At 37.0% G+C, this 18,625-nt stretch overlaps 1 long non-coding RNA gene across 1 annotated transcript in view; it reads left to right on the top strand.

Moving 5' to 3' along the window:
* The first annotated feature begins 635 nt into the window (after nt 1–635).
* LOC120884308 (uncharacterized) overlaps nt 636–18,625 on the top strand; it is a 176,614-nt gene continuing 158,624 nt past the window's right edge. The window contains exons 1-5 of the long non-coding RNA XR_005726699.2: nt 636–721; nt 4,216–4,433; nt 4,980–5,111; nt 8,790–8,848; nt 10,624–10,737. This is a non-coding gene — a long non-coding RNA (uncharacterized LOC120884308). The remainder of the gene's footprint in view (nt 722–4,215; nt 4,434–4,979; nt 5,112–8,789; nt 8,849–10,623; nt 10,738–18,625) is intronic.

The raw sequence follows: 18,625 nt of genomic DNA, 5'->3' as shown, positions 1-18,625 counted from the left end.
TAGCCAAAACTGGCAGTGAAATTCACTTGTGATTCCCAGAACATATTTATTAAGTTGCCATTTCTATATATTTGCTTATGCTATTTCCTCTCTACTGAATGCTCCCCATAAGCCACTTCACTTTCTACCTTTCAGTGCCCATTTATGTGCCTATCATACTCTGATGAGGTGAGAGGAGCTATTACGTGATTGGAAAAATGGAACTGTGCTGTAAAGTGTTAATAAATGTCAAAGTCTAGTCTTGTTTTTGTCATGTTCAGAGTAGTCTTAAAATGTAAACTTTCACATTGAAAGAGAAAGGGATCATTTCAAGAAGACATTTTTGGAGCATCTCTAAAACAAGCTTCAACATTTGAGGCCAAGTGGAAAAGAAACTTCAGCCACAAATGCTCTTTCTCTTATGTTTTTTTTTAAAATAAACTCTTTTTCTATCCATATATCACTTTGGGGGGATCCTCAAATGGAAGGATATGAAGTCTATATTTTGAAGATGCCATTGAAAATAATCCATGTATATTCATTAGGAAATTGGAACTATTTAATTTCTACATTGAAAAAAGTTTTTAAGGTATAGCTTGCTTCTATAAGATTGGTGAAAAAGGAATACTGAAATGCATTTTTCTTTCTTTTTTTTTAGTTTTGGATGGACATAATACCTTTATTATATTTATTTAGTTTTATATGGTATTGAGGATCAAACCCAGGCCTTCACACATGCTAGGTAAGTGCTCTACCACTGAGCTACAACTCCAGTCCATGCATTTTTCTTTAGAGTGTTTTGGTCTGAGACTTATTGACTGTGTGTATTAGATTATACTTACCTTGAGAGCAATCTTTCATATACCACTTAGCATCAGAGATACAGTTGCTTTTAAGAAACTGCTGCAGCTATTCTGTTTGTATTGATCTAGATTATGTTCAAGGAGGAGGCCACCGGTGTGACATTATAAGGCACATCTGCCAGCAAATCTGATTGGCTTATCAACTTTATTGAAGTGTTGAGTTGGACTCTTCTCTGTTACCTGTTCACTAAAGACACGGGAGGAAACCACAGCAGCCTCAGGTCACTTACCTGTAGAAGCAGTGAGTTGTACAGGATGGGCGTCAAGCCATCTTCCAGCAACAGAGACCTCATGTTCGACTCTCCACCAGATTCATTCTCTGTGGATAGAAGAGTTTCTGGATAGACGTTCCCATTGCCTATGGAGCTGAAAGGGATCAGAATATGTCTCTCCACTATATGCCACTTTGTCATATGGATTATTCTGAGCTGAAGGCAACTGAAAATTAACAGATGCACAAAGTAGCCTTTTTCAGAGTTTTCCTTATCTAACTAAGAGTAGAAACTTCTGAAAAATCACTTATCCAGGGGAGATTTATGGTCATGAAGAAGAGAAGTCAGCCATTGATGAGTCTGTGCAAGCGAACTTTACTAAAATTACTTTGTCTTTCTTTAGTTTTCCTATGTACTTCCCTTCTTCTAGAAACCCCCAACCCTCTTTCTTTTGTCTAGTCACTTCCCCTCCACTTATTGCCTTTTAGTAAATTGTTAAATTTCTCTTCTGACCTCTGCTTTGAGTTTTTAATCTCTTTTCTGGGTAGTTACAGATTTTAAAAAGAAATTAAATTTGTATGCTTTTTCCTCCAGTTAATCTGTTTTAATCTAGCTTATTTCACAAAAATTAAGTTTAACTCACAGAATCTAAGATGTTAGAGGAAAAGTTTGGGTTTTTTTTTTAAATACCCTAAAGAATGAAAATATTTCTTTTTGATTTACATCGGTGAGAACTGGAACTGTTTTTCTTCCTCCCTTCTATACTCCTACAGTTTGAGGGCTCTGTAGCTTAATAAGTCCTTGAACTTATAAGCACTCTGATACAGCTACCCTGGAATGTAGCCAGCACTGTAGGATGCAAACCCTCACAGGCAACCTGTACTACCGTAAAGTAGCTAAGGTGGAAATCATATTGTCTCCTGGCATGGGTGTGAGTGGCAGGGCATGGTTTATTGTAAAATTCACATCACACATGTCTACTGGTTTTATACTTTATATTTATGGTTGCACAGTCAGTTCTAGAAATTCTAAAAACCAGCTTATTTCTCTATTACTAAATGATTCATAAGGAGCCCATTTCTTCTAAGATTCTCGGAACAATATTTTAGGCTTCCCGAGGACACAAATTGTCACTCTTATAGTTCAAAAGCATTTGTCGAGGACACAGCAAACCTACATTTTCATTCAAACTCTGGTACTAATTGGTGTTGTGATCTCAAGCAGATCAATTAATGTCTCTGAGCCCCAACATCCTGAGCTCCAAGCTACAGCATTCAACTAGATAGTTTTGCAGTCCTCTCCTGAATACAAAGTTTGCCACATGCTCTAAGGCCATGTTTTAGTTCATTATTCTGGTAATAACATGCTTTCAAGTAATAACTTGGAATAAAATTTAATTAAAAAAATATCTCCAGATAAATGGGAAAAAAAAGAGAGAATTTTACTCCAGCACTGTTGTCTTGACAACTAGAATATATCCTAGGTTGTATTATAATTCTTAAAACCTCGTAAAACACATGGCTGAACACGTATGATTAGTGAGTCACAGACAGAGTCCTGTCTTAGAACACTAGTCATTAGAATAATAGGAATTTTTAGAACCAGGTAGAGATTCGCTAGTATTTCTGCACATGGGCCAAGCTACCAGTGAAGACAGCGATACAGTTTATGTGAAAAGAATTCACTTACATCTGCCTACAAATATGGACATAGCTGAAGGCTCCGTTTTAGTCCACTCTTTGGTATGTAATATGCTCTGGGCTTACTTGTCCCTGCCTCTTGATGTGGAAGAATGGAAGCTTTATTTTTACTCAATATGAAGAAGCCTTAGGGAAGTCACTTCTCATCTATCAGATGCCTGAGAGCTTTGTAATGCAAATCATCCTGCTCTTTTCTTCTTACCAACAACTTAATTTGGGACAAGATTGATTGACTAGAATGTTTGCTAATCAGTTTGAAACAAGACCAGGCTGGTGGCCAATGGCAGTTTGCCAGAACCTCCCTTCCAAAGACAGGGTTGACAGCTGGTCTCATTTTGGAAATGCTTTTGCCCATTATCTTATCATTTGGCCCATTTTATATGGTCCACTTCTCAAATTACAATTGTTATTTTGAAGACATTCCAAGAAAAGGGGTGGGAAAAATAAAGACTCCACACATAACTTAGAAATGCAGATTTAATAATACTTTGAAAATTAGGTTATCTTGCTGTAAATTTTAAATCCCCCCTCTAACTTAAAATTTTTTATTTTTATTTTTTAGAGTTGGTAGACATTTTGGCAGTACAAATGATTGCTGAGCTCTAACTTTTATGTGTAGCCATATGACAATGTTTGTTGGTGAAGTAGGGAAAACAAATTTGATTCTTGATCTGTTAGAAATAACACTTCTTTGGGTAATTGTCCGAAGTTTTTTTAAAAAATAGATAATTGTGTCCAAAGAAAGATGTACAAAGCTGTTGATGTATCAGAATCGCAGGGTGCCTTTGGAGAGGCTGAAATTTCAAAACTAATCAGGAATAGGATGGTAATGTGAGGTGTGAATCAAACTAGATATGGGACAATTGGGATGAGTGTGGTCTGTGTAAAACTATGAGATATATTCTTCTAAAGTTTTTCAAATTTCAACTTGAAAAACAAGTATCATGCTCACCAAACAAAAACCCTGCTATAAATTATTAGCTCCGAATAGAGTTTAGAAAATATATCAATTACTATTTCAGAGTTATCCATGTGATTTACAGTCTTTTATAAGACAGGGAGTTAAGATCCTAGAGGGGAGAGGAAAAGGAGAAAAGAAAAATATATTGCTTGAAGACCCAATAAATATTAGGCATGTGAATATACGTGATTGCATAAATTGCTGCAATGAGCAACTGTGATAGGCAGTGTTATCCAGATTGAGTAGATGACAAGTTTCAATCTCAGAGAGTTTAGGTAATATACAAAAGAAGGAAGGCAAAGAGATAATTACAAAGCTCATGTCCATTCTTCTATACTTAACCACATCAACTTGATTAAGTTACATAACCTCTCCAAGCTTCATGTTAAACATTGACATGATAATACCAGCTTCAAAGGAATATTTAAAGATTACAAAAGTTAATCAAATTGTGAAAGTGTTTCATAGAGCCATGTGTTTTTTACCTATTTGTTCAATAGGAAAGCATGACAATGACCTTGTACAGCTATCAGCACCGCAGATGTTCGAATTATTTCAGCAGTGAGGAGAGTATACATAGAAAGAAAGCTATTCTAAGGAATTAGCTCACAACAACTATTGGGGCTGAGAAGTCTGAAGCTCTGCAGTCGGAAGCTGGAGACATGGAGAGATGATGGTGTAATTTTCATCGGAATCTGAAGTCTAAGAATCTGGAAAGGTGATGGTATAATCACAGTCTGAAAGTCAGTGGACTCAAGATCCAAGAAGAAGTGGTGTTTCAATTTGAGTCTGAAGCCAGGAAAAGACCAAGGGTGTTCTAGCTTGAGTACTCACATAGGAGTTCCCTCTTTGACAAGAGAGTCTACTCTTTTCCTCTATTTAGGCCTTTAAATGATTGAATGCGACCCACCCACAGTAGAGAGAGCAATCTGCTTTAGTTAGTCACTTAATTCAAATGTTAATTTCATCTTGAAATACTCACAGAGACATGGCATGAATAGTTTTAGCCAAATATTTGGGCATCCTGGGCCTCAGTTGTGTTGACACATTATATTAACTATCCCATACGGTAATTAGCATAATTATTGATGGATTAGAAAATGATTGGTTGTTAACATAGTCACATAAAGAAGGCAAACGTGTGGAAGGAGTATGGAAATTTGTAAAGGGGTGAGCATGCACATGGTACGGAATTTCGGTAGCTGAAGAAGAATATTTGAATTGACATATTTACTCATCCAAGGTGATTTCCTCATTACCTCAGGTGTTGGATCTTCTGAAAGCGATTAGTGACTGATAGGAAGTCTTTGTGTTACCAGCATCCATGAATAAAATTTCAGGATCCAGACACTCTTGAGTCCTGTGCAAAAGCGCTGGAGAATGGACATTCTCTGAGGTATTATATGACATGTATAACATACACTGATGTCTTTATTTAGTCCTAAGTTAGAGCAAGATGGAGTCTATTCACTCTTGAGCAATCTGAAGTGTCATTATTTTCATTCATTTGCAACAAACCTGTCCCTCTCTCACCTCCTGGTACTTACCTGGTGCAACTATAGCTTAAACCTTTTCCAGTTGGATGTGGTTGGGAAAAACCCCACATCCATGCTGATTATTTTCCTTTTCTGTTCAGCTGGCCGGGACTGACTACAAAACTTTCAGGGCCCAGTGAAAATGTGAGGCTCTTTGTTCAAAAGATGGGAAAAAGCTACCATTAAATGCAGTAAAGTGTAAACCTTTTTCATTTTAGAGGTACGTTTTGGCTTATAAACCCCAGTACAAGTAACAGCAATACATAAGTGATAGCATAATTGCAAAAAAGAAATTAATATGACTCAACACGTGACTCAACAAGCTCACACTTCAATGAAGCTGGCTCTGCCACTAACCCCTAGTAGCCTCGGTATGTACCCTGCCATTCCATTCCTCCCTGTAGCCCATTCGTGTCTCTGGAAGGTTACTTTATACTCTTCCTTTTCTTAAGCCTCCAACATTTCCTCTCCATGTCTTTACTCCCAGTTGCTGACCTTCGGGCAGATTTCACTGAACAAGTCCAAACTCCAACCAGGAGTCACAAGACGATAGTGTCTGTAAACATCTACTTGCTGATCACCCCCTACCTGTACCAATGTTTAAATGCTCTTTCCTCCCATGTTACTTGAGCACTGAATTCCAACATCCCACTCCCTTTCCAGCAAGTCTCCACTCTGACTTCTGTGACATCCATTTTTACCTCCCCACTGCAATGATCCTACCCAAAACCACAGTGACATTTCTCCTAGGCAGTGTTTCCTGATCCTATATTCCCCTCCAGCTGGAATACCCTCACAGACACGCCCTTTCTCCTTTCCTTACAGTGAAATATTTGGCAACTGTATTCAGACTTCTTGTCTCCACTTTCCCTTTTCACTTTCCCTCTCAGACCCACTTCCTTCTGACTTTTGCCTCCAGCCCTTCACAGGAACTGCCCGTTTCAAGGCTGCTACTTCTGTGTTGTTAAATCCCGTGGTCAATTCTCCATCCTTGTCTCCTTCTGATCACTGATAGCATTGGCACAAGGGGGCATTCATTGCTTCTTGCTTGAAGTACTTTCAAACTTGGTTTTTGACTCCACTTTCTCTTCGGTCCCACTTTCTCTCTGTTGTCCTCTGAGTACCGCAGTGTCTTAGAGCTCGGTCCTCTAACTTCTCCTCCACCTTCAGGATCCCTCCCTTAGGAATCTCACCGCGTCTTGGCTCTGAGTGTTCTCCATACAGGGATGACTTTCAGGTTTGGACGTTTAAGCCCAGACCCCATCCTATGTACCTTGGAGGAATCCTTGCTCTCCCCTTATTCTCCCATGCGCTGTTTTCAAACTTTTAACACATCCTGTGGTGTCTCCTTCCAAACATTGTGTGATTGCTCTTCACTACTCACCCTGCTATGGCCTGGTCCAAATTGTGCTCAGATTATTGCAATAGTGTCTCCCTCTTCCATTTATACCTCTGAGTAGTGTATTCTTTATCTAGGGCTTCTCTTGAAAGGCAGATCCTGTAATATCAGTCTTTTGGTACAAAACACCTGACGGTTTCCCACCTAACTCAATAAAAACCAAAGAACCTGCCACAGCATTCAAGGCTCCACCCTCTGGTGTGCTCCAGCTCCTTCCTCCTGCATCCATGCCCTTTCTTGATCCTTGATCCCCTTCTCTAGATTCCAGACTGCTCTGACTTTTGGGGGAACACACCTTCCTTGGGTCTTGGCCTGGGCCATTTCTTCCCCAGATACCCTGGCAGATTGTTCCCTTACTTCTTTAGATCTTGCTGAAAGGCCTTCTTCTGAGTCCTTCCCTGATCACCAGGGTTTAAAACAGTGAATTGAACTCTTTGTCTCTCTGCATGGCTTTACTTTTCTTGGTGAAGTCAGAGCTTTTGTTTGTTTTATTTATTACTTTGTACTCAGAGCCTTTCAGAGTTTGGCACATACGAGGCCTTCAGTATAGATCTGATAATTGAATGTGAATCGATAACGGGATGGCACATATATCCCTAGAAATTTGCAATAATTAGATCCCATTAAAAAATCAAAATTTTGCAGTCCTTGGAAAATGTGTCATAGAATTTTTCTTAGGATATTTTATACTGTGAAAGGTATTAGTTCCATTTGAAAGTACACTATTTGTCTTGTGTTAATCAGTGCATCACGTTAAAACCAAATGGTATAAAAGAACTCTGATAGTCAATGACCATGTGGGGTTTGATTCTATGAGCCAGCAGGCTCTGGAGCATATGAAATCCACAGTGGACATAAACAGCATTTCTGCAGGAAGCCAAAGCAACTCTTTCATATCACTAAGATGTTATTTGCTGTAAAGAAATAGCAAATGTGCTCCATGCAGTGCTTGAAAGAGCACCGAGGGCTTTAGGGTAGAAAGCTATCCCACTTCTTTTCAACAGAGCATGAAATCACCCCATTACCTTTTATCAGGTTACTTACATAAAGGAATTGTGCCTATTAATAAAACATCATGCATCCTTGTTTCTCCAAGAGAAATGATAACCAAACCGTCTCATTTTCCCGTTTCTTCTTACTTTCCTGGAGTCATTTTGGCTGTGCTGCATTGTGTTCAACACAAGTTGGCCACAAGGCTCAGACTGTCAGTCTGGATCACTTTGATGTGGTATTTCTTATTCTAAGTCTTTTTCTTTTTTAAACTCCATATCTTAGAATCTCTTTTCTCTGGTGATGCATTTCTATTCTGGATAGAAGATAATGCAAATGTGGTTATATGTATGTCACATTAATCATATGTCCATTTTGTTCAGCAATATTATATATGGTTGTCTTTGCTTTCCTGGGATATAAATGGTTTCAATTGCTGTTTATTTTTTTTCCTACCAGGTTGTGCTTGGCTTTTTCCTGTTTCTCACATACTCAGTGATTTTATTCTACTTCTTGCTCTTCTGCTCCATGGGTGAAAGCCAATCAACCAATGTGAATATCCATTTAGTGTCTGATACTCATTTTTAAGTGAGAATTTTCTCTGGATTGTCTACAAAGTTACTTAAGTAGCTATCAATTAATTGCATAAAAACCATAGCATGTTAGGAAGGTTGCCTTGATATAATCATCTAAAATGCCCTAATGCTTTTTTTGCAAAAAAAAATCTTGAAAATATTCTAAGAATTTCAAATAAGAACACCATTTCACAGAATGGTGTTAACCCAAATGTTTGGACCCAAATCCATGTTTTTGATAAGTCTGTGTAGTGTAATATAGACAGTTCGATATATTTAAAATGTTTTACTTGAAATATATTTAATACTGTGTTTATTAAAAGGGTGACATGGCAAATACTTATTCTAGAATGCAAAGTAACAAAATGACTCAATGGGTATATGAAAAGTCTTTATTTTTCTATATCATAATTATATATCATATACAATCATTACTATTTAATACTAAGTCTAAGAGAAAATGCTGGTAAATAAATAAATAAATATCATACCAATATGTGAAAGGATGCTCCTGTTTGGTAATATTGGGTGACATTTCTACTTTTTTAACTAACATAACTTTTTTTGGCACATAGAACATTCTTGCAAGGTACCTGAAGAAAGGTCAATTTGAGAAAGATATATGCCAGGTGAGGTAAGTAACAGTGAAGGAGCAGGTGAGGTGTCCTTAGCTTGGATGGAGCACAGGGGCTTGGGAACTTGAGTGGGTGTCTGCTGGGAGGGATTGAGGACCCTTGGTCCAGCAGGTGGTTGCATTACAGGTCCTTGATAACTTATCTTACCAGTTGTTTTCAAATTCCAAGAGAAACTAGAAATTCAGATTTGTACTAAAAACTTTCTAAATTTAATTGTTGACAAGTCATTCTCTCTCTCTCTCTCTCTCTCTCTCTCTCTCTCTCTCTCTCTCTCTCTTTTGTAGGCAAAGGAGAGGCCAAATTAAACATGTCTTAAGGGCAAATCTATTTACAACTCTTTGGGTAAACAAACACAAAGCAGGTTTATGAGGCCAGGTTTCAGTGTCTATCTGTTTGATATTTTAATAATAAGTTTTTTTATTGAAATTAAAAAATTTCTCCATTTTAAATTCTAATGAAATCAACATCTATTAAGTATTTATAAATATATAAACTAATATAACGTTATTTTTTTCCATTTTATTTATTTATTTATTTATATCCTTAAAAGTCAAAGCAATTTTTACAGTGTGTACAGGCCAGTATACATTAAATAACCAAATCTGTGGTCCTTATGGGGCATTCCCTATGGATATTTTGTTAGATTTCCTTTCCCCTATTCTTCTCCATACGTCTTTCCCTGACTTCCTCCTGTCTCCGCCTATCTGTCTCATTTTTCCCCTTTTTCTTTCTTTTTCTCTCTTTCTTCCTGGCTCATTAAATATGAATGCAGTTTTTCTAAATGTTATGTAAATTAAAGATTCCCAAGTAGTATTAAACAGATAAACCACAGAAGACTGTCAGGGTTAGAGCAAGAATGCTGTTTGGTGGTTCTCATATTTTTGGTTTCAGAACTTTTTTTATTATATAGTGTAAAAACTGATTTTGTTTTTAAATGATCTAAGTAAATAAATAAAATTGTCTAAATGAAAAAACAAATTTCATATCTGTTTATAGATTTATAAATAATAGATGTTTATTTTATTAAAATTTAAAATGGATAAATTTTAAAAATATTTGTGGATTAATTTAAGCTATACCAAACATTTTGGTGAAGATATTTCAAACTTTTGATTTTTAAATGTAATTTTAAAGTTGAATTAATTTAATCTGAAGTTAAATTAAAAAGTTATTTTAGATTTTTTTATTAACACCAAGAGAACGTTGAGAAGAGAGGAATTGTTTTACATTTTTGTAAATTTCCTGGGCTGGGGTTGTGGCTCAGTGGTAGAGCTCTTGCCTAGCACTGGCAAGGTCCTGGGTTTGATGCTCAGCACCACATAAAATAAGTAAATTAATTAAAGATATTGTGTCCAATTACAACTAAAAAAAATTTCCTTAGCATATGGCTTAATAGTGTATTTTCCTATTTCTGATTTCAATACATTGTGTTAGTACCCATGATGAATTTTTGGAAAACTCCACTCTATAGTTTTTGAGAGAATGGGAGTAAGAATGTCAAAAGACATTGTAGTATTATTATGAAAACAGTTTTGGCCTCAAGTCACCACTGGCATAATCTCAGGATCCAGTAGGGGTTGCAGGCTGCACTTTGAGGACTGATAGTTATTATCAGTCTTAAATGACCCCCAAAGGCCCACATGCTATAAACTTGGTTTCCAGCCTGAGTGCTATTAGGAGATGTCCTAGCGGGGGTGGGAGGCCAGAGGAATGTTTGTGCCCTGGAAGGGGATATTGAGGCCTTAGCTCCTTCCTCTCTGTCTTTGCTTTCCAGCTGTCATGAGATGATCAGCTTTGCTTTACTGACTGCTCCTGCCATGGTGCCCTGCCTTACCCCAGCCTCAAACGCAATGCATCCAAGTGACCATGGACTGAAACTTCGAAAACTGTAAGCCACAATAAATCTTTTAAAGTGGATTATCTTACATATTTTTGTCACAGTGTGGGAAAGCTGACAAGCCCATTGGTCTAGGTTCTTTCTGAGCTAATTATCTAAATTAGCAGATTGAACAACATGTGACTGAGAACCTCATCTCTTCTGTTGGGTCACACAAGCAGTTCATTCTTTGAGTTAAGGCATTATTTTCTCTCAGAGTGGAAATACCAGTGGGAGAGAGAACGCATTCAACTGCTAACAGCTTCATACCTTAGTGTGAACAAACTTAATTCATTCAACTTGAGAGTTCAGGATAACAGAAAGGAGAGGAAAGAGAAAGGAGAAGGGGCACAAATAGGGTTGGAAAGACCTCTCCAAAGTGCATGTATGAAGACATGAATTGGTGTGAACATACTTTATATACAAAGATATGAAAAATTGTGCTCTATATGTGTAATAAGAATTGTAATGCACTCTGCTGTCGTGTATTTAAAAACTAAGAACAATTAAGAAAAAAAAGACCTCTCTCTTTAACTGAAGGTTCATCTTTTGTATTTCACAGCATAGCCTGGGAGCCAGGTACATTCTGGATTCTTAGCTCACAGGCATGAACAGAGACCATTGCCTAATTTATTTTAATTACTTATCTCCAAAAGTTACCTGAACTGCAGACTCAATGGCTGCTAACTTCCAATTTAGGACTCATTGATTTAGGAAATGAAAAGTACAACTATTAATAAAAAGCCATTCGAAATGCCACTAATTTCTATGAAAAATATTTTTATTGATAACCGTACAGGAAGCTCTTTATTAATGTCTTCATCCTATTTTGTTTTTCAGCTTCCTTTAAATATAGAAATGCCTTTTTTCTGTCTTAGTTACCTCTGTACATTTTCATTAATCATTTCCCCCCTTATTATGACTTACCTTTAGGAACATGTAGGCCATTTCTTTATTCCTAAGAAAGTACATATTCAATTTGAGCATCTGTGCTGAGATATTCTTGGATGTTAAATTCTAGTCTTTGTTAACAGAGGAAAATGGAACAATAGTATCAGGTAATGCATGTTAATTCAGCTTACTTGTAGTTTCTGCAGATGGAATTATAAACATGCTTAATGGGGAAGGGGATAAACTAGCCACTGAATATTCACGTCTTTGCATAGGAAGTGTTGATTTGTTCCTGAACTGTCTGTAGCAAGCACCTTCTGAGGAGAAAGCTGCCTTCTCCCTGGTGGGATTAATCTGATGAGATCCCAGCTGTGGAGGGATGGGTTCCTGAACCGGGAGGAGTCTACCGAGATTGGGCCATACAATCAGGCTGTGATTGGGCTCAATTTATAGTTTGAGTGAAGTACCTAACTTTAGTCAGGAGAAGTAATTTGCATCAGAGACAGGAGAGTGGTTTAGAGTAAGATTAGCATGGGGCTGGGTGTGGTGGTGTGGGAGGCTGAGACGGGGGATCAGGAGTTCAAAGCCAGCTTCAGCAAAAACGAGGTGCTAAGCAATCCAGTGAGACCCTGTCTCTAAATAAATACAAAATAGGGCAGGGGATGTGGCTCAATGGTCGAGTGTCCCCTGAGTTCAATTCCTGGTACCACCACGACCACCAAAAAAAAAAAAAAAAAAAAAATAGATGCAGGGAACTTGGAGGCAGAATTATTTTGGAAGCAGGATATGAATAAAGGAGAGAATGATGATCAAGTGCAAGCTAGGGTGGCCTGCTAGTGATAACAACAAATGGGAGAACCAACTATTGTGATGTTAAATTGTGTTGCTGAGTCAGCTGTGCCATATGGTTCCATGTTACCATATTCAAATTAATGATATTTCCTGATGACTAACATTATTAAGGATATCAACTGGAATATACTCATAATTTAAATTTTTCTAATACAACATAATTTTGGAAAAATGCCTTTTAACAAGAAGTATAAGCTAAGGATACATGACCTATCAGGAAAAACACATACCCATTAAAGTATTTAACTTGTTTCTCTAGGATTTTTAAGAAAAATCTGTCTCGTACCAATGATAAGCAACATCTGTTTATTGGTTAATCACTTGTGTGTATAGCTTCATACCCTGTTATAGGAAAGGCATTTCCTCTCAGCCTCATCTGTAGGATGAGGCTGATTTGCTTTCTCAGCCCTTTTTGTTATAGCTGTAGCTTCAGAGGGCCCCTGATCCCTTGTCTTGAACACTTGTGAATGTTCAGGAAATGCTAATGCTTAGAGGACTAAATGAACCCAAGACCTTTATCGATTGTCTACTTGTGGCGGACAACATTAAATGGGGAGAATGCACCAAGGATGTTTCTTGCTGTCCCAGAGCTCAACCTCAAAAGGGAGATAGTCACAGAAGAGGATGAATTACCCCTCAGATGGGAAGAACAGATGTAGAGAGATAAAAACCAAAAAGTGAAGAAACCAACCCACAAAAACACTGAACCAACCAACCAACCAACCAACAAAACCCCAAATTATCATGGGGACCAAGAGCATGGAGCAACAACTCTTCCAATGAGTGCTGGGGAATGCAGGTGGAGGGAAGGTGAAAAGAGCCAGATCCCGGGTCAGGCAGATCTGAGCTTGAATTCTACTCCTGACACTTACTGATCCTCCATGGTTGTGTGTCCTCTTCTGTAAAATTGGGATAATAATATTTACTTATATTTATTTTGCAGGACATTGTGAACCTTAAGACACATGTAATTGTGTTTTCAATTGGGGTGGCACGGCCCCTTAAGATCTGGCTAAGATTTGTGCATTTCACTCTTCTTTGCCAGTATAAAGTCCAAAGTCCTTCCTCAAATGTCTACAGATCTGTGGAGGTTTAGCATTCTGTGGCCATTTCCAACACTTCTTCCTCCACTGAATGCTTGTTCTCTGTTTTTTCTCTGTTTCATTCCAATTTTAAGATTGACATTGTTTTCAGCTTCCACCCAGATGTGGAACTCATACTGTTCCACCGAAAAAACACTCTCCTATGTCTTTCAGTTGACAGAAGATTTTATCAGAGGCTGAAGGAGATAAGATACTGCAGCAAGTCAAATCAATTAAGATGGCTTATTAGATATCCTTAATCTAAAGTCTACTGTGTATTCTATGATATTGGATCTGTCTCCTCTTTCTTCTTTTCTTCTGCTCTTTAGGAGCCAAATGCATGACACCAATATCAAGTAGCATCAACAATACGGGCCTTTCATCCTTTCCCCTTTTTGGTGACAAATAACCAATATAATGTAGAGGAGGTGAAGCTGAGTGATTTCAAAGAAGAACAGAGATGTTGATGGGGATTGGAAGATGCTTCTTCAAATATACCTCATTGGCATATGGATTATTTTGAGCTGAAAGTAAGAAAAGGTAATTCCTAAAAACAGGATATAAACTTCCCTTGTGAAAGTCCCCCCCCTTCTTTTGTACTAAAGAGAAGACCCCTATCAATTGAGATAGCAACAGCATGGAGAGGAGTCCACACCAACAAGTCTTACTAAATAATTCTTATTTACAATAAGTTTCCTCCACATGTTTTCTTTCCTATAATTTACTGCTCTTAGAAGCCTCCGCCACCCTTCCTTTATCTAGTCACTTCTCTACATTTTTTTTTGCCCTTTGTTAAATGGGATCTATGCTCCAGAATCTAGCTATTTCCCCCACCCCACATTTTCTATTAAGTCTTCAAGTACATAAAATATTAGCATTAAACAAAATTTGTATATTTTTCTTCTGTTAATCTGTTTTTTTTTTTTTTTTGACAGTTTGCCTCACAGGCCTTGCCACATAACATAACAGGGTAGAGAAAAAAAATTTTGCTTTACCTCCTGAAGGATTCAGGTTTGGAGTCTTGAGTCACCATGTTAAAAAATCTTAATACCTCAGGACCTTCGTCCCAAAGGAGGTCTCAGGCAACACCAGCTTCTACTCCATGTGAATAATGAGGTTTCCAGTAGATTCCAGCAGTCAGTCTTGGGCTTATCCCAGCTTTTGAGTCTTTGGGTCTGAGATGCCTGAGAGCAGAGGCAAGCAATTCCTCCTGGGCCCTGTGCAAATCCCTGACCAACAGAAACTGTGATTGCTTTAGGTTTCTGAGTTTCAGGGCGGTTACAGAGCCATTAGTAACTAGAATGTTGGTTATGCAACATGTGAGCTCCCAGAAAAGACAGATGAGGATTTTTTTTAGGCAAAACTGTTTGCAAAAGGCTTAACTTTTCATGAGAAATGTGAGGTCCTCCGTGTGATAAATAAATGAAGTTGCAAGAGAGAATCAGAAGATAAGATGGGAAATAAGAAGGTGAGGAAGTATGCTGGATGCTATAGTGAAACCATGATGTACTTATTCATTAGCACAGGTAATTTTTTTTTCCCAGTCTACTGGAATTGGTAGTTTGGAAGAATAGTTTAAAAAATACATATCTTTTAAATTGAAAAAGTTTATGCCATTGAAGTTTGGGTAGCCTTCTAAAATTTTGACACCTGACTTCAGGATGTTTGAAAGTTCTTACAATTACCCATTAGTTAGTCACCACTCTCCAAACACAACTGACATTGAACTTTTACAAATGATGGTTTAATTGATGAGTAATTTTAATTAATTGTTAGTTGAAAAAAAAGCACTACAAATTCCTCCTGAATATCCATATTCAATTTTAGCATGATTTTGGTGTGTTGTGTGTTAGGGGTGATGACAGAGAGTGAGAGGCATTCTTATCAAAACATCCCAGGTACTAATACATTTTGTATGTAATTTCCCACAGAGGTATTGATTTTAGTCAACTTTCAAGATGTAGCATCACATTTGTCAAGCAGAAGACCCAAATGTGCAATTTTTTTCTTGGTGAAAAACTGCCTATAATGAATGTGCTAAAATATATTAGTTATCTATTAACCTCGACAGGCAAGAAAGCACTAGATCATTAGCTTGCCTCCTGAAAAAGCAGTGGCTGCAGCCTGACCAATTCTTATAAGGGAGAGTAGAATCTGCAGAATGTGTGGCCCGTGAAAACTCCAATTGGTGAGAAATACCCAGTTGATCCTGAAGCAGGTATTATTAAATGATGCATATGATGCATAGTATAATTATGCCATGAATGGCAGGAAAACATCACCATTTCATCCAGTGGTGTGCTGTGTACATCAGAATGCATGGTATCATCTCTCTCTGGGATATTGTAGAGCTTTGCCATTCTGGAAAGGTTTCAAGTTTTGATTAATTTTGTTTGTGTGTGTGGTTTTATTTGGTTATTGAAGTGTAGCTTGGTTGTGTGTGTTTTTCCTCCTTTTCTTTTAAGCATTGACAATCTTGATTAAATTTCCCCTTGAGGAGTAGAAAGAAAACAGCAAAGAAACTGTCACAACTTCTTTGAGATGAATGGCTTTAACTACTTTGAACACATCATCCCAAAGTAACCTCTCTGGGAGATTAGTGGAAGGCAACACTGTGAAGATTGTGGTACATGGTAACTATCAAAAAAGTTTTTTTTTTTGTATTCATTGTTAACAGTTTCCTCATAAAGTACACATGCAAGATTTATTTCTATTTCTTCCACAGGGCTTTTTATCTCAAATCAAGCAGCTGCCATACTATTGACATAGTTGCTTTTCTGTATTTGATTTGCATGAATCAGGGACTCAGTTGTGTGATTCTTCCCTATATTTTTACTGTTAGAAATGCAAACTGAGGTCCAGAGTGGACAAGGCTTTGTACAAAGCAAGTATGAAAAAGACTTCATGTGGCTTATACTCAGTGTAGACTATGATTAATAAAATTTCACTTGCAATTGTCAGAGATGTCTACCTGGTCTTCGATTGTGCTCTTTGCCTACAAATATTTTGCAAATTACTTACAGTACTATGTATTTGCAGGTGTGCTCTTCTCAGTTGTATAGTATAGTCTGATTTTTAGCTCTTGGGGGAATGTTGTTTTAATGGACAAGCAATTAATTTATTTGAGGGTTTTCTGGATTTATTTAATAAGTACTGGTTGAGGACCAATTATGTCACTTCAAGGTACATGGCACACTGGAGACTCATGGAAGCATGAGACTGGATTTCAAGGAATTTATAATCTAATGATATTTCCAACCTCTGCCTCCATCTTCCCATTGCCTCTTTGTGGATCTGTGTGTCATGAAGCTTCCTCTACTTTTCTCTTATAAGGATACTTGGAGGTAGTGCCAGCCTTGGTAATCCAGGATGTTTTCCTCTCAGGATCCTTAATTTAATCATATTATACAGGCTTTTTTCCCAAATAGGATCACAGTAGCATGGATCACAGTAGAATAGAGGTGGGCATATCATTTGGAGGGGGGAAACACAATTCATCTCACTATATATAAATGCACGTGTGCATATTTATGTTTATTTGTGTTGTATTTGTTTATCGATATAATTGATCATTGAAAAACATTAATAACACGGATTCATGCATACCTCCTCTGACCTTCCTTTACCTAATCACTCCTCTTTCCTTATCAACTGATTTCTCCCTGTCTATTCCTTAAGTTGTTAAAACAAAACAAAAAACAAAAAAACAAACCACTTGATTTTTCTTTAGAAAAATCCATCAAGTAGAAGGCTAGACAGGTCAATAGAAAATAAATACTAAGTGGTTAACAAAAAATGAAAACTAAGTTCAGAAGCAAAAATGATGAATCCTAATTATTACTGGTTTCACAGGTGTTTGCACATATGAACTCATCAAATTACATACACTTAAATATGCATTTTTGTATTATAGTTATGCCTTTATACAGCTGTTGAATAAAAATTGAAAGTTACAAATAAAAATCATAAAATACCAATATGTGTGCCTGTGAAAATGATAGTAATTAGGAAAAAAAAAGTTGTTGAGAATGCACTGAGACAGGCACTTCCAAACACCAGTGGAGAGATTGCCATCTGAGCAGGCTTCATAGAAGCAGGTGGCAGAATGCAGCAGAAATTAGTATCTATTAATATATTGTTAACATACAGCTTAATAAAGATTAATAAACTAAATAGAAATGTAAAATTAATATATATTAATGTACTAATTATATCACTAATTATAATAGTGAAACACAGGACACATTAGACAACCAAATATTATACAGTCACTAAAATCATGTTTTGGAAGAACATGAAAAATATTCACCACATATTTTTTGTGGAAACAGATTTATTCTGTACTTTATGCATCTAACTTTAATTTTACATTAAAATTTTTGATATACTATTAATTAAATTAAAAATACAAAATTGAATGAGCAGAATAATCTGAATTTTGTAAAATATAAATATCTTTCTCTCTCTGTATACTTTCTCTATCTATATATTTACCAAGATGAGAAATAAGTCATAAAAGTGTTACCAGCAATAATCTAACAGTGATGGAATTAGAGTGATTTCAATTTTATCATTTACTGAACTTTCTAAATTATTTTTGTAGTTCAAAAGAAGCTGTGCTGAAAGTAAATATTCGTTCTATACTGCGGTGGAGAGTGCAGACAGCCTAAAGCTATTTCCTATTTGGGTGCTAATTTACCTCTCTTAAGAATATTCTACCTTTGATATGATTATGAATGAGGTCTGCCTTCAACTCAAAAGAGTTTAAGAATAGAATCATGTGAGTTTGCAGTTGAATGCGAGCCCTTGAAGTTCCCTGTCTAGCATTTTCATTTATAGAAGAAGAGAGCCATCCACATGTGAGTGCCTTTGTTTACACAGTTCACCAGAGGCACCTCTGTTGGGGTTCCTGGAAAGCTGACTATGATGGGGTTGCCAGCACCCAGACGGAGCAGATTCCTGTCCAAGAGGAGTGAGATACCTGAGAAAACAAAAAAAGTCTGAAACAATCAGTAAGAAATAAGGCAAAAAAAAAAAAAAAAGAAAGAAAGAAATAAGGCAAAGCCAAAGTTTAA

This window comes from Ictidomys tridecemlineatus, chromosome 14 (genome assembly GCF_052094955.1).
Source record: "Ictidomys tridecemlineatus isolate mIctTri1 chromosome 14, mIctTri1.hap1, whole genome shotgun sequence".
NCBI lineage: Eukaryota > Metazoa > Chordata > Mammalia > Rodentia > Sciuridae > Ictidomys > Ictidomys tridecemlineatus.
This window is presented reverse-complemented; position numbering and strand designations above follow the sequence as displayed.